The following is a 12,681-nucleotide window of genomic DNA, read 5'->3' on the forward strand; positions in this document are numbered from 1 at the left end:
AATGGTGGGTAATCGTCATCGTCATCAATCCACCCGTTGTGGGTGTCAGCATATCGTGGATCTATATGAGTAGCAAAAGGTGCTCGGTCAAATAGCACCGGCACAGGATCAGGAAATGGTGCAACAACAGGATCCTCTATCAAGAGTGGAGCGTCAACAGGAGCGTCAGCAACGGGTACATCATCAACAAAGGGTGCAATGGCTGGTGCATCATCATGAACAGGGTCATGCTCTAATGCAGGTTCAGGAGCAGGTACAGGCTCGGGGGCCACGACAGGCTCTGGGTCAACAAAATCCATATCAAAATCAGCTGGATCATCAAACAAAGGATTGATAGGGGCTACAGGCTCCTCTAGGAGCTGGTCTAAGTGAATGAACTCGATATCCTGGTCAGGATCAAAACCGGGGGAAAGACAGGATCAAAATCATCGTCAACCTTGTGATCAAACTCAAAGTCGTGTGCGGGAGTAGGTACAGCTGATAACGCCATGTCTGGGTCGGCGTCATGAGAGTGATACTGCACTCCCTGAGTGTGCAAAGATGCAGACGCCACAGACTCAAATGAATCTGGGACAGGTGAATCAACAGGAGCCTCCTCTGCAGGAGCATCAGTGATGGGTAGAATGACATCAGCAACAACAGGGGCCCCGCCCTCATGGTCAGCCTTAGGTGGGTCCTCCTCAAACAGATCGATGTCATCGTCAGAGACAACATCGAGGGGCATGTCTACGACTGGATAAGCAGCAAGTGGTATAGGAGCAGGGATTACCGCAAGTGGTAAATCTCCGGCGGGAAGGCCATCAGCAGGCTCAGCTCCGACGTCAAGCAGCGCAAAGGGCTGGAAATCGTCATCATCGGTACTGGTGGTGTCGGTGGTGTAGACCTCTCGCTCTGACGAAACTTCGTCATCGGATACGATCGCCATAGGATCTAAGGTGTCTGAAACTCCCGTGTCTGAGGATGATGGCATAATGTCTGTAACACAACCACACATATGCATAAATAATCAACATATAATCAAATAAACATGTTAGTCACCAATAAGCAAACAAGTAATTCTCCTAGTCTCACTAGACTACCCTCCCAGCCTCTCAGACTGAATCTCCTAGTCTCTCAGACTAACTCCCTGGCCTCTAAGACCAATCTCCCTCAGCCTCTAAGACTGAAACTTCCAGCCTCTAAGGCTAAACACCCTCAGTCTCTAAGACTGAACCACAAATTTTTGAAAAAAAAAAGTTATTGTACCTTTTTATTTGTAAAAACGTTTTGTACTCTGGACCTTGACGTTCTAGTGTATTCAATGTAAAAATATTTTCGTGAGAGCCCTAGTGATCATAGTCTAGACTCGAGAAGGAATCCTAGTTCACTATGATCGATGCTCTGATACCAAGCTGTCACACCCTGGCTTTGCGGAAGCGTGGGTTTATTTGGTGTGACTTCTTAATACCATAGCACAATCACAACAATGCTATATGAAAATAAAACCATGATGTTCATCCATTAATTCAAGTTTAAAAAGTAAAATACGACAACATTGTTTTCAAAAGTCGACACATGCAACGAATTACTACATGGCATAATAAAATATTGTTCTTATGACACAACCATAAGACCTGAATTAAAAACATCGTTTAAGACTTGTGACTCGTCCAGGCAAAAGTCACAATCCCTAAACTCGGATGACATCATTTCTCCTATGCAGCTTGACGACACAGCATACCTTACTAGATCCCTTAATTTCCTGAAATACATGTGGTTTGAAAAATCAACAAAAGTTGAGCGAGCTCATGTAAAAGTGAGTATGTTAATAAATCGTTAAAGTACGTCCCAATGTAAAAATGTTTCTGGTATGTAGCAATTAAGGAAAAGAGTCACCACTGGGTTGCAAAGCCACTTGTATGTGTGAAGTGATGCAGGAAAACTCAAACCTAGCAAATTTGTACTGGGCCTCGGCTATAAGACACAGTCACCTCTATGGGTCACCCTGACCTCACGGGTGTGGGCTCGCTACACCCAAATAGATCTATCACTCTTATGTCCCTCGGTCCTAACAACGAGGATTAATGGCTTTAAGCGTTGTACCCACCACTCACATGATCTGAACGTCCCAACCCTCCTTAAGCTAACCATACCATGTATAAAACTGTTCTAAATAATTGTAACATGTATTTCACCCCTGAAGTTGTAAAACTGAAAACAGTATTTGACGGACGGCCGTGCCTTGGCTTAAGGTTTTACGTTTTTGGGAAATAGTTAGACAACTATTTCGTATTTACACTTCTTAATTATTTTATAAGTATATTCCTTCCCAAGGATGGGGGTAATAATACATACGTGTTTTATAATTTCGAAAATATATTTTTAAGTCTCATTTGAAAAATATATTTTAATCACTTTGTCTAAAATGTTTTAATTCCAAAATATATATATTTTTCCCAAATATATTATATTTTATTTCATAAGTTTTTTCAAAATAATATTTTCACAAAAATGTACAAATAGGAGTATTTTCTGAAAAATACATAAGTTATGTTTTAAGGTTCGCGTTGTATTAACAATACTTGTATAACTTAAATATTTATTTTATGAAAGGGTTGATATTATTTTGGAGTCGTAATTTCACGGTGTTTTCAAGTCATATAATTACACAAGCGTTTTATTATAAAATATATTCTAAATATATATTTAACATGTTTTATTTGCGGAAATCCACCTCCGGTACTTGGTATTTTGTAATAAAAACATCGTGGCGAAGTTTATTTTGAAAACCAAGTTAAAATATATTTGTAAACGTTTTTTAGAAAAATTATTTCTAAGTGTTATATTTCTTGAAAATTTTCGCCAGAGTTTCCTCTGTAAATGGAGGTGTCTATGCTTTTAGCATATCATTTTCTTTTGAAAAATCAATCAACAATCATCAATCAACAATATTTAATCACTAATCTTGACAAAATAAGCCTAAATCTTAAACTCATGAACTTGAAAGTTTTGTAAAAATATGTAGTAAATCACTAGCACATTTAGGAGGTCTTGTTACCTTTAAAAACATGATTAGTTTCTTGAAAACTTTATTTTTAAAGAATTTGAAGTTTCACAACTTCTAGTCAAGATTCACAAAAATATTTCTTTTATGAAATTTCCTTGTTACACAAGTGTTTAAACACTTGTTTAGTCACCAAAAATGTATTTAGTTCATACAAGATCCGGGTTTTTACAAAACTAGTATTTTCCGCTTGGTTCTTCCGAAAAACCACTTGTAGATCTTTAGATCTACAAGTTTGTAAGCTTATTTTTCAAGAAAAATTACATTTTTTCAAGTTCAAGGTTTATGTATGGATGGATTCATCGTATTTCATGATTTTAACTTTTACATCCTACTAGTTTATGTTCTTAAACATGAACTAGTATGTCTAGATGATGATCCATCTTGCTTCTACTAACAAACAACATCAAATAATCATAACTACACAAGATCTATATGATTTATACACATATCTTCACTTTATCCACCCTTTAACACTTATGTTCAAGACTTTAAATTATGTTCATTAATGTTTCTTAACTTTTCATCATTCAACCATCTATTAACCACTAAAATCAAGAGCAAGATGATGTTTTACAACACTTACTACTAGCACAAGGCTAGGGAAGAAACAAGGCGTAAAAGTGGTGGATAAAAGGAAACGAGAGTGGTTCTTGAACTTCCGAGTGCATCGGGCTTGTTTGTAGGACTCCTTGCACCTTTGAGTGTATGAGAAATGGTTGAACAAATCTTGAAGGTGGTGGTAGTATGGTGAGGTGGTGGCGGCCGTGAGGTGGTGGTAGGAGGAGAGAGTTTTGTTGTTTGTTGGGTTTTGATGAAATGAAATGCAAGACTCTCATGTAAATTTATAATCCAATTCTCATATTGTCCAACATGTCTTATGTCTAATTAACCAACAACAACATTAATATAATAATCAAAAGAAACAAGGGTGTGTCCCACCCTTGGGACCGTCGAAATGGGGGGGGGGGTAGGGGGGTTGGGTGGTGATGATATAGTTACTTGGTTAGTTAGGATCTAATGGTTTTAGTTAGTATATTAAGCGTTTAGTATAATATAAGGTGTGTTAAGGTATTCGGGGACCCTAACTAGTTCAAAAAAATAGAAACAATGTGTTTGGCAATATTTTTATGTTCCGGGTAAAGTCCGGTTGTTCGGTTGGATGTTGATCCGTTAAAGTGCTAAATAACGCTTTAAAGTGTCTTTTATATTGTTTATAGTGATACAATAAATTCCCAACACTTTAAAAAGTGTTTAGGACTATTTCACCAAGTTTTTGCATTTTACTAGTATTGTTAAATGCTGAATTTTTGTATATAGTGCAGAATTTTGTATTTAAAGTGTGTTTTAGGCACTTCCGGGCACTATAACTATCACCTAGTGACACAATTCTATGGTCCTCACCTCCCTACACTCCCTACTAGTGTAGTGATCCATTCCTGGCTCATACTGGCCTTAGAAACAATGTTTGTTTAGTGGTGGCAATGTCAGCGTGTTTACTGGGTTATCCGCTCACTGTGCTAACTGTGCTTTTGTGCATCAAGTTTGTCACTATTGTTTGTGTATAATAAATGGAGTGACAGTAATAAAGTATGATGCATGAGTATGTATGTATCACAAAATAGAAAGCAGTTTATTCATAATTGTAATCAAGCACAGTAATTAAGCACCAATTAAATATTAATTAATTTGTACGGATACCTGGATTTGTGAGGATTGTCACAAAAAGTACTTACGCCATTCACAACATTAAAATCCTTTATCTGGATTGAATGGCGAATAATTCTTAATCGGTACGTGGCTTAAAATCGCCAAGATTGATAAGGAGTTTATGAGCTTTGGTTTTTCGGCCGAGAATCTATTTCATAAAAAGGTGGGGACCGGGGAGAAGACTCTTTTCTGGTTAGATGGCTGGTTCGGGAAGGCTCTGTTGAAAGACCTCAACCCAAACCCTTACTATCTTGAGTCCTTTAAAAACTTCCGCATTTCTGATAGGTTGGGTACTGCTAAAGGTGGGATTAGTGCCTTCAAATGTAGCCGGACTAGAAAAAACTTAAATGCTGCTGCAAGTGCGGAACTAGATGACTTATAGAGATGCTTACATGTTATGAGTTTGTTATCGGTGAAGACTCATGGGCATGGGGGCCGGATGGTGATGCTTCGTTCTCGGTTAGTGTGGTGTGCCACCTCCTTCTCTCATCTTAGAATTTCGTGTCGCATACGAAACACTTTAGGTGGCTAAATTGGGTTCCGTCTAAGGTCGTTTCTTTTAGCTGGAGACTGCTTCTAAATCGGATCCCGGTGGGCGTCAACTTGGTCAGAAGGGGTATTGCAATTAAGGACAGTCGATGTTGTTCTGTAGATTAGAAGATGAGTCCGTTGATCATGTTTTTGTTCAGCGTCGCTTTGTTATGGAATTATGGAACCTGGTGTCATGGTGGAGTGGCTTTAAATGGTACACGACTAACAATGTCAAGGATCTTTTTGGGTTATTGGAGCATAATAGAGACTCGAAGGATAAAGTAAAGCTTATTATTGCAGTTCTTTACACTACGATGTGGTTTATCTGGAAGGAGTGCCATAATAGGATTTTCAAAAGCTAAAAACGCCCATGGAGGAGCTGGTGGAAGACTACTCATCTCAACTTTACTCAAGGATAGTCAACACCGATAAAATGATCAAAGCTACTTAAAGCATGTTGAAAATGAGATTTGACATGAAAGACATAGTTTAGTGGATGTGATTCTTGGAGTAAAAATCATTAGAACCTGAGATGGTCTTCTGTTAAGTCAATCTCATTATGTGGATAAGATTCTTAAAAAATTCAATTCAGTAAATACGAGTATAGCTCGAACTCTAGTTGATACCTCCCAACATCTAATGAAAAATAGAGGAGAGGGAGTTGCTCAATTAGAGTACTCAAGAGTTATTGGCAGTCTAATGTATCTAGTGACATGTACTAGACTCGATTTAGCATACCCGGTAAGTAGGGTAAGTAGAAATACTAGCAATCCAAGTCATGAACATTGGAAAAATATAACCAGGATGCTTAAATACATAACATACACAAGAGATTATGGGTTGCATTATTCTGGACAACCAGCAGTGATTGAAGGATACACTGATGCAAACTGCATATCGGATATAAAAGATTCAAAATCAACAAGTGGTTACGTGTTTACACTTGGAGGAGCGGCTATTGCTTGGAAATCATCTAAGAAAACTGTTATAGCAAGATCCACCATGGAATCTAAATTTATAGCCTTGGATAAGTTAGGAGCAGAGGCGAAATGGCTACGTCAATTCGTGGAATATATTCCAAGATGGACAAAGCCTTTGCCAGCCATATGTATACATTGTGATAGCCAATCAGCGTTTGGTAGAGATCAAAACTCGATGTACAGTGGTAGATCAAGGCACATTAGATATAGACACCACATGGTACGAAAACTACTCTCAATGGGTGTAATCACAATGGATTATGTGAGATCACAAGATAACATTGCAGACCCATTAACAAAAGGCTTAAGCAAAGAGTTAGTTCACTTGTCGTCAAGAGGAATAGGACTGAAGCTCGTGGAAACAAATGGGAATATGACGGAAACCTAACTTAGTTGACTGGAAATCCCAAGATCTATGTTCAATAGGACTACATAATCATATTAACAAAACGGAGTCACTGTGGGGGAGTACCCCAAACCAAATAAAAGGGAGTTATATACTTTATAGTCTATTCCAATCAGTGACAATGAAGTGAGGTTAAGCATATTAAGGTTAGAGATTTTATGAAATCAAATAACCATGATGCTTTTAATGATTTATGGGAATCACCTATGTGAGAGAGAAGTAGGGTCGCTTCGAATGACTTAGTAGGGTGCACAATCCTAGAGCTCTCGCAGAACCAGGATAGTGTTCCAGGACCATAATAGGACACGACAATGAGGGGTTGGCCAGACTAGGGAGAGTATTGTGTGAAGTGTATTATCGTTTACACAAATGGGGGTATGTTCAAGGACATCGCGTCTACAAACCGCTAGTAAGCTAAGCATGCTTCACAAAAGAAGGTTCAAAGGTAACAACCTACCTATCTTGCAATATTCAACTGTCGAATTGTATCGTTGAAACTTGTAAGTAAAGATCGATTTCCATATTCATGTGGGGGATTGTTGGAAAATTTGTGAAAATAACAATTTTCACAAATATAAGAAATGCAAATTTTCTAATTTTGGACTAGAAATAAATATAAGAAACTGAGGGGATTTTATATATTTATTTGTAGGTTTGTGTTCTATGTTGGAAGAGCTTCGCAACAAAAGGTGTCCAAAACGGAGCTAAGATGAATGAGATATTGATGCTCAAAGTTTGGTGTTTCAAACATTGAATACTGAAATAATGGGAAAGGGGCACCTTGTCCCACATAGGAGTAGAGATGAAACTTAAAGTGGTATTTAAGTGGAAACACTCCTTCCTTATTGTTCCATGGAAGCACACACTAGTGTACTCGTGAACGGCGTGGAGCACCCTAACTCGCACATGCACACGCGCGCGCCTAGCAGGGGTGATGGGCGCAATGTGGCGCTTTGATGACGCCGCGAGCCGCTTGAGAGCCGCCTTTATATTTTTTACCGTGAGCGTGGCTCAACATAGAGGATGCAAGGACCAGGTGGCAGATAACGTGGCACACGAGTACATGAGTCATGACAATGGCGGGTAGCGCACAGGTATGGCGCATGGACAGGGAGTATCCTGGTCAGCGCGCGCGTGGCACACCAAAGTGAGCCAATACGACGTGACTGTGTGGTGTGATCGTATAGGCTCACTGGTGACGCGGCGTGCGCATGAGTGGCGTAGACCTATAGGATCGCATATATGAAAGTAAGCCAAAATGGTGTACGCGCGCAGACCTGTACGATAGCGCACGAAAGTGAGCCAAATGGCACATGCGCATGAGCTTTTATGTCCTGTGCGCGCGTGACAGAAGCTTCCCAGACTTTAATTAATGACAGAATAGTTTCACTTCAACATTTGAAACAGACGAGTCAACGGCTTTGACTGAGAATTAAATGAGAAATTAAATTGGATTGAAGACGTTTAATACAATTTAATTCTCTCATTTAATTCTTTTTTTCTCTTTTACCTAATATGCTATATAAATACAACATCACATCAATTGCAGAAAACACCAACAGGTAATGCAACAAAGTCTCTACAAATTTATGATCTTCTTTTTTCTTTTTTCAAGGTATTCTTCGGGTCCCCGAGACTCCGAATTTGTTTGAAGGGCCCTGTGTTAAACGCAACCCTTAGCCACGAATCTTTTCCGCTTCATCTTTGTTCTTGTATTTTGATTTATTTCAATTCTAACAGTTTAGCAATTTAATGCTTTCTTTAATTTTTGTATTGTAATCATTCAAAAAAATTGTTTTATTTTATTTATAGACAAAGGTTCCTACATGTTTTAGGTTGCGGATGCAGTATATGGCTGACTTCAAATGGTGTCTAGTTACTAGGAATGTTAGACTATCTCCAATGCTAAAGGCGTCCTTGGGCGCCTTTAGCTGCCACATTATCTGCCACATAAAATCCTTACAAATCCTTAAAAACCCCTATTTTATCTCCTACCTTACAAATATCCTTACCTTCTTTAAATTCCACCTCATCAACTACCCATTACACACAATATTTCAATAAAATTTTTATCTCGACCAAATTATATGGGGTTACTCCTCGAATCACATACAATCCGGACTATTTACTATTCAGTTCCTGGAAATATCTTAAATCGAGCTTGAATAACCACTCCTTTTGGTCCTCAATGCATATCTGGGCGTGAATCTTTGCATTGTGCAAGGCATTCTTGACAAGGATCCATGATTATATGATTTTTGTCCATAGAATACTATGGTGTTAAAAACGATAGCACGAAATTAAATGCATTAGGCAGAATATTTTATCCTTCGTATAGTTGACAATGCGTTCTGTAATTTTAGTTTTGTAGAGGTTTTTATTTCGTTCTCTTCTCTCTGTTTTTTTTTTACTTGTATGCATAGTTGCACTTTTTGCATAAAAATAAGGAAAGTTTCTTGACTCAGTTCGATTGATTTAGGTTATATTAGCAACACAAAAGCTCCGTGAACTATTTCTGAAACTTGTGTTGAAATGGATGAACTTGTCAATAATTTTTTTTTTATCTGGCCTTTTACAACAATTGAGACATTTCACTACATTGAATGTAACAATGACACAGATTGGGAAGAAGAAGAAGAAGAAATCATGGACGATGATGTTTGCTTTGATGATTCAGTGTTAGAGGTGCTACTTGAAGACTGGTATTGGACCATGGAGGAGGCATCAAATGCTGGGGACATCCGAGGTGTCAAATACGATGCCACAGGCATTGTTGTGGGTAGTAAAGGTAGGGAAGCTTCAAAGTTCAGTACATTAATGGCTTGTCTCATGGACGGACGACATTCAGAGTCAGGGTGCACGCACCATAACCCAACAATCATTAAACGCTTTATTTCTTCTTCCCTAAAGTTTGACCCTAGACTCGGATCAATTGCTTCTAAAAGAGTGCCAGTTCCGTAGAGCTCCCAAACCCACTCTAACAACCGTATTTTCTTTTCTTGAGCCTTGTACTCAATGGGTTTTCGCCCACAAGCAATTTCCAGTGCAACAACTCCGAAGCTAAAAACATCTGATTCCTTGCTTGCTCTGCCAGTGACTACACATTCAGGAGCCATATAACCCAAGGTTCCAGCCAACATCGTTGTTTGCGAGCCTTTCTCATGATCTACCAACTTAGCTAGCCCGAAATCACCAAGCTTCGCATTAAAATTTGAGTCTAACATCACATTACTTGATTTAATATCTCTATGCAAAACACATTGCTCCCATTCTTCATGTAGATACAACAAAGCAGACGCTAGACCATGCACAATTTTATACCTTGTTCCCCATGTCAATAAGCTCTTCCCTTTGTAAAGATGCAAATCTAAACTTCCGTTTTCCATATATTCGTAAACAAGCAAGAGTTCGCCTTTCTGGTGACACCAACCAATGAGTTGCACCAAATTTCTATGTCTCAATCGGCTAATGATCCTCACCTCCGATGCATACTCCTTCATCCCTTGTTTTGAACTCTTTGACACCCTTTTCACTGCAATATACGTGCTCGAGTCCTTCAAGAAACCTTTGTAGACGCCACCAAACCCTCCTTCTCCAAGTTTCTCTTTCTCCGCAAAATCACCAGTTGATTTAGCTAATTCATGGTAGTAAAATCTTTTAGGCCCGGTGCCCATTTCAAATTCATTGTCCATCTCAACATCAAAGGAACTTTCTTCTGCTTCATGTTCCCTGGCCTTCTTCTTCTTCCTCCACAAAAGAAATGCAAACATTGAAAGAAAACCAATAGTAACTGATATTCCAACTATTAATCCCAGCTTGCGGTTCTTCTCTTTCATTAGATCTGGCCCTGGGTTCACTGGATCTGGCCCCGGGTTCACTAGATCTGGCCCCGGGCTTACTAGATCTAGCCCCGGGTCTGGTGGTCTCGCAGTATTATCATCAATCTGTAAATCCGAACTATCAAAAGTCCAGGATTTAACGTTATTCTTTGGAAAGAAGCTCCAGTTGCTGCTGTAAACCCGAATATAACGAATTCGGGCAACTCTCTTCTGGGATCAACCGTGTAAACTAGTCCATCTTGACGCACAACTGTATTGTTTCTAAAAGCAGTGAAGGAAACACTAAGGTTTTTAGAAACCGAATCATACATAATCCAAGCTTGACACACCCCCCCCCCCCCCTCCAGTTACATTGCTTAACCATTTCTGATACCTTACAGATGTAAGAGAGCTAATGTTGATACCCACATGAGTACCTACGGAAGCATTGCTACCGGTTATTGGATCCCAGACTTTTGGATCCCAACTATTCGGATATGTATCGAACTCCACAGCAACAAATTGGCTAGTCGCCACTTGGGTTGTGGCATTGACTGGAAGGCCCATGGCTCCACCTGGAGTTATGTCAGAATTGTTCTGAGCAAGAAAGAATGTGAGACCATCACCGTAGTTTGTCTCCCCGTTTGAATCAATCACAAAAGTGAAATTGGTAGAGAAGCTTGCTAGCTCTCCGGATCGGTTGCTCCAAAGATGAAGTGGTCTAATGTATTTCGCGCGTCCAGCTTTTTGGGTCCGATCAGAACCAATCTCATTTGGGGTCACTTGGATTCATTCCATCGTTGGAGATGTAAGATCCTTTACCTTCTGAAACTATGTCCTGATTCTGATATGATGGATCGATATTTGTAAAATTAAAGTTAATTGAAGGCTATAGAAGGGATGAAGACAAGAAGAAATGAAGTGATAATATGAGTATGGGAGAACTCCATGATTGCAAAGAAAAAAAAACCAAAAAAAAATGCTTGACAAGTTGCAAGCTTTGATGGTTTTGCATCAACTTTGGTCTTAACCACAACAACTTTTTTGGGCCAGCTATAGAATTATTGGACTATTAGTTGTCGATTTCAATTTCAAACCACATATTTTTATTCTAAAAGACTAAAAGGTGACCGTGTCATTTATTTTTCCTGTATGTTTTTTCTTCGAACAGCGAATTTCATTCAAACAGAGCTAGCAAGCAACTAGCTAAACAAACAGACTACAAGAGAATCACAACACTTGCACATAAAAAACAATCCACCTATTTTTCCCTTATGTGGTGACTCAAATCATCACCACCATCCTTCGTGTCAGCGTCACGTCAGTCTACTCTCATCTACCATCCTCATCTACCACCTTGTATGGTGTGGTCATGACCCAACCCACCATCCACTTTCTATTTTATTAATTTTTTTTTGTCTCATTCATCAAATTCAAGAAAGGGGGCTCGTGGTCTCTATTGAGAAAAGGGAGGGGTGGTGTTCCACGAGATAATGTCTCGTGTGTCAATTCATGACCCAAACTACCATTCTCATACCCCATAGCCTAAAATATAGCAAAATTAGATTCACCAAAAAAAAGTTTGTGCTTAAGTTTCTTGTGTATGCTTTATTTCATTATTGTGTATGACAAATAAGCATGGAGGGCGTTAAATACCATGCCGGGGCATCAATGGAGGGTATTAAGGGCGAGCTCGCCATTCAATAAACGGGCGCCAAACCCCTTGAGAGATGGGGTCCACTCTTTAGTCAATCATGTCTTTTTCATTATTTTATTTTACTTTATTTATTTTTAGTAATTCCACAACACGTAGTTATTGGGTATTTTCTTATTGCTCAAATTCCTAGGTGGTATTTGTTGGCTTTTATAAGTATGGATTCTATAACTCAAAACTGTTGACCGAGCTATGACCCGTAAGAGTTACACCTTGGGTAAAAAAATAGCAAATCCACTTAACTTGGTTAATTGGTAATCATGAACAATTAGTGGAACTAAATATATAATTATCTAGAATAATTATATATATATATATATATATATATTTATCACGGAACAAAATTTATTATTTATACCGATTATAAATAAATTATAGTTCAATTATTTATTTAATTAAACTTTGTTTTTCTTCGTATCGCATTTGAGCTTGTAATAATTGTATTGGGCTTTGGCCCAGAAGATGATTAGTAATAGTTA

The 12,681-nt window shown here is 38.7% G+C and overlaps 1 pseudogene; it reads right to left on the reverse strand.

The window, feature by feature from the left end:
- Positions 1 to 9,192: 9,192 nt before the first annotated feature.
- On the reverse strand, positions 9,193 to 11,277 carry LOC110929260 (annotated as a pseudogene).
- Between the last annotated feature and the right edge of the window lie 1,404 nt (positions 11,278 to 12,681).

The sequence above is a fragment of the Helianthus annuus genome, chromosome 3, assembly GCF_002127325.2.
Source record: "Helianthus annuus cultivar XRQ/B chromosome 3, HanXRQr2.0-SUNRISE, whole genome shotgun sequence".
Taxonomy (NCBI): Eukaryota; Viridiplantae; Streptophyta; class Magnoliopsida; order Asterales; family Asteraceae; genus Helianthus; species Helianthus annuus.